The 4,827-nt window shown below is 42.6% G+C and overlaps 1 pseudogene; it reads right to left on the bottom strand.

Moving 5' to 3' along the window:
• Positions 1 to 223: 223 nt before the first annotated feature.
• Positions 224 to 3,502, bottom strand: LOC132236163 (liver carboxylesterase 1-like; annotated as a pseudogene).
• Positions 3,503 to 4,827: the final 1,325 nt, after the last annotated feature.

Consider the following 4,827-nt stretch of genomic DNA (forward strand, 5'->3'; position numbering starts at 1 on the left):
ATGTTTTCTGCAAAATAGCCTAAGAAGTATATATTTTAAAATGCAATTACTAAAATGAATAAGGAATGCATCATAATAACAGAATATAAGGTCAATATATACTAGCAAAAATAACAACTAAAGTTTACAATTTTTTCCCAACAACTTTGCTGAGGTATAATTCACATATAATAAATTTCACATACTGAACTGTGCAGTCTGATAGATTTAACATATGTATGTGTTTTTGTTTGTTTTTTTCACCGAAAGAACATTATTTCCAAAATTAAGGCTACAGGTGTAGAAGCTCCCCTTCCGTGGTCTCTGTCCACTCCCACCAGACACTAAGGTACCTTTTTGGCCCTAAACACCTTCTGTAGAATTACCCCTAAGCTCCCCCAGATCCTAGAAGCTGGATGGGCCTCCCCTTCACAGCTCTATATACTCCGTTTGGGGTGACGTCCTGGCTGTGTCCTTGGCAAGGAGCTCGGTGAAAAACACCACTTCCTCATCTTTCAGCTTCTGGGCTGCCTGGGTGGGTGCGCCAATCTGCAGGTACCCTTCCTTCTGGTCATACACGGGCCAATGGGGCAGCCCCTCCCCGTTGGGGTTCCCATTCCGAGCGAAGTTGGCCCAGAATTTCATCATCATCTTGCTGAGTTTGATCTCTTCGGAGGCAGCGTCTTTTAAAAATGGAGCCCCGAAGACTGAGAAGATTTCATCCCGGTGGTCCCCTATCACCATCTTGGGCCTCGTGACTGCCGAGAAGCTTGGGCGCTACCGAAACTCATACATGTAGGTGGCGGCTCCGGCATCTCTGTGGCCACTCCACAGTCACAGCTGGGACACCAAATGCCACATCTCCCAGCAAATCCAAGAACCGGTCTTTCTTTTTGACAGGGTCATCTGTCACTCCTAAATACTTCTCAATGACCACTGGGATCAGTGCCTCAGGGATGTTAGTGAAGGAGTAGGACTACCATTGAGTGATGAGGTCATCTTCTGGTCCAATTTGCCTTCAGAGATTGGGTAACCCATCTTCATTGGAAGAATCCAGCCGAACTCTTGCTGGTTGATTCCGACGATGTACGAAACGGAGTTGAGCTGCTTTTCAGCTAGAAGCTCCTCCGGCATCTTCAGCAGCAGCACTCCATCAACCACAGAGGACTGGAAGGGCTGGCTCTCTCGGGGGTCTCCATGTAAATCAAGATGGAAAAAATTCATCTTCAGCGATGTCTCCAGGAGCTCATCCTCCGACTTCTGGCGCAGGCAGTGCACCATGACCGCCGAGGTGGTGGTTTGACAGCCGGCAAAGGTAGCGATTTGCTGAGCTGTGGCCTTGATGTCTTTCTTGACCAGGCCAGAGGTGAGGGACACACCACTCTGGGAGATGGCCGGGTGGAAGAGATTCTTGGCCAGGGGAGATAACACAAGAACAGAGACACTTTCACCTCCCGCAGACTCCCCGAAGATGGTCACGGAACCTGGGTCGCCTCCAAAATTGGCAATGTTCTCCTGGACCCAGCGCAGCACAGCCAGCTGGTCTAAGTGACCCCAGTTGCCCCGGCTGTGTGCATCCCCTGTGCTGAAGAATCCCTAGATACCCAGGCGGTACCGAATGATCACGACCACCACGTTTTCATGGGCAGAGAGGGACAGCCCATCATAGGTTAATGCCCCGCCCATCACCAGAGCACCCCCTGGATCCACACCATCACCAGCAGCCTCCTCTTCCTCCTCAAGTCAGCGGGAGTGTACATGTTTAGGTAAAGGCAGTCTTCGGAGAACTTGAGAGGAATGTTCTCCTTTCTGATGGAAAAGAGTTCCCAGAGCACCGGGGCTGACAGGGCATCTTGGGAGCACATAGGAGAGTAGGAGGTGGCGTTCTTCAGGAAGGTCCATGGCTCTGCAGGCTGCGGACGAGCAAACCTCAGGGGTCCGACTGGCGGCTTGGCAAAGGGGACTTCCAGGAAAACGGCCGCAGGCTGTGCCAAGCCTTCTAGGCTGACATACTCCCCCAGGACCTGGCCCTGCACAGTGTCTACCACAGGGGATGAAGGTGGGTGCCCTCATGGATTCTCATGTTTCCTCTCTGCTCCTCCAAACCTTGTCAACCCTGAAATGATCTTCACAATCAAAATAGTGAACATCCATCACCCCCCAAAGATTCCACCTATTCCTCCCTTCCCCTCTCCCCAGGCATCTGATGATCTGTTATCACTGTAGATTAGTTTGCTTTTTCTAGAACTTTTCATAGATGGACTGTGCCATATGTACCCTGACTTCTCTGTAATTCAGCAAAATTATTTTGAGAAACATCCATGTTGTTGTGTGTAGCAGTACTTCCTTACTTTTTATTGCTGACTAATATCCATTGTGTGGATAAGCCATAATTTGTGATTCATCTGCCTGTCCTTGAACATTTACATTATTTCCAGTTTGCAGATATACAAAATAAAGCTGCCACAAATATTCATACACATGTCATTCTCAAGCATATGCATACATTTCACTTGGGTGAATGCCGGGCAGTGGAAGGTTTGGAACACAGGGTAGTTCATAAGGTTACAAGGTTTTTGACTTTTAAAGAGTCTGCCAAATTCTTTGCCAAAATATTGTCCTCCTTTACATTCCCACCAGTGGTGCCTGGGAGTTCCAGTTGCTCCACACCCTCACCAACACTTGGTGTGTGTGATTAGTCTTGATGATGTTAGCCACTTGGTTAGGTATAGACTAGTATCTCATTGTGGTTTTCATTTACATTTCCTTAACAACTTTGCCTTTGGAGGGGGTTATTTTTAGTGAAATACAATTTAAATAAACATTGTGAGGTTTTAAGTTGTACAACATGTTAATTGTATACATTTACATACTACAATAAGATTAACACCATAACACTAGATAAACTCCTACCATGTCACGTAATCATTAATTTTTTGTGGTGAGAACATTTAAGATATTGTCTCTTATCAACTTTGAAGTATTGTTGACTGTAATCATGGTAATCTCCAGATCTGCAGAATTATTCATCTTTTAACTCCAAGTTTATACCCTGTGATCAACATATCCTTATTTTCCAAAATCCTAAGGCTCTTATTTCACCATTCTACTCTCTGTGTCTATGAATTAAGCTTTCTAAGATTCCATGTATGTTATATTATTATACAGTATTTATTGTTGTCTGTCTGATGACTCCCACTTGACATGATGCTTTCAAGAACCATGTATGTTTTCACAAATGGAAGAATTTTCTTCTTTCTTGTGGTTGAATAACATATGATTGTGTATATAAAATCATCTTTATCCATTCATGTGTTGAAGGACATGTTATTTTTGTGTCTTGGCTATTATGAAAAATGCTGCAATGGTCATGGGGAGTGTAGATATCTTTTCCATATTCTATTTTCACTTCCTTTGAATATATACCAAGAAGTGGTATTTTTTCTGTATTAGATGGCAGTTATATTTTTAAAGAATATAACTGTTCTCCATCTTGGCTATACCAACTTATAATCCTACCCATGTTGTACAAGGATTTCCTTTGCTTCACACTTGGTACTCTTCTTGATGATAGCCATTCTAACAGGTGTGTGGTGATAACTCATTGTGAATCTGATTGGGTTTTCCCTGAAGACTTTCCACTACATTTTCATGTACTTGTTGGCCGTTTGTATGTCTTCTTCAGCAAAAATGTTTGTAGAAATCCCCTGCCATTTTTTTCTATTAATTTCAGGGAAAGGGAGAGAGACAGAAACATCAACGATGAGATTCATCTATTTCCCTGCCTCCTGCTTGTTGGGGATCAAACCCACAAACCTGTCATTTGTCCTGACCAGGAATCAAACCTTGACCTTTGGTTCAGGGTCCACATTCAACCACTGAGCAGCACAGGCACTACTCCCCTGCCAATTTTTTAAAGATATATTTCTAGTGATTTCAGAGAAGAAGGGAGAGAAAGGAAGAGATAGAAACATCAATGATGTGAGACAAATATTGATTGGCTACTTCCTGCACAACCTACACTGGTGTTGAGCCTGCAACCAGGGCATTTGTCCTGACTGGAATTGAACCATGACCTCCCGGTTCATAGGTCGATACTCAACCACTGAGCCAAACTGGTGGGGTCAATTTTTAATTTCCTTTATCATAATTATTGAGTTGCATTTGTTCTGTATATATTTCACATATTAACCTCTTAGGAGATATTTAGTTTACAAAATTTGCTCCCATTTTGTAGGTTGTTTTTTTCATTTCATTTTGTTAGTTTCTTTTGGTGTGCAGACTTTTAACCTGATGCAGCCTCTCATAATCATAAGAACAATTCTGTAAATTTAAACTAGTGATGATATTTTAAAGCTGTTTACAGCTAATTGGTGCTGAGTTATAAAAGTGAGTGCATAAAAAAATCTCTGGGGGGGGTTTATCCACCGCATTATACTATTACAAGTAGTGTAATGCCAAACTTAAACTAATAAAATGTTGTTTTCTATTAAAGAGTGTTCTTAAAGTAATGGAAAATACCTTACTGTGAGTCATACAGCAAGGCAGTGTATGAGAATAGAAGTGAGATTATTAGAATACATCCTTTTACTTGAGTTCTGTATCAATATCTAGAAATACTGGAATTCATGAAAGAATTTGTGCAATGACAGAATTGAGGTGGGATGAGACTGTCCTAGTTGATTTAGACCAATGCCACCTATCCAGATGTTGGCTTATTTTAACCAGAAAATACAGTTAGTGATCAGATCTAACTGACTGCTAAATACCTCTTGCATCCAGAGAAAATAAGAGAGGCAGAGGAACTAGCAGATATTTGATAAAATTCCCTCATTCTCTTCTTAGCGA

Source organism: Myotis daubentonii, chromosome 5 (assembly GCF_963259705.1).
Source record: "Myotis daubentonii chromosome 5, mMyoDau2.1, whole genome shotgun sequence".
NCBI classification, from domain to species: domain Eukaryota; kingdom Metazoa; phylum Chordata; class Mammalia; order Chiroptera; family Vespertilionidae; genus Myotis; species Myotis daubentonii.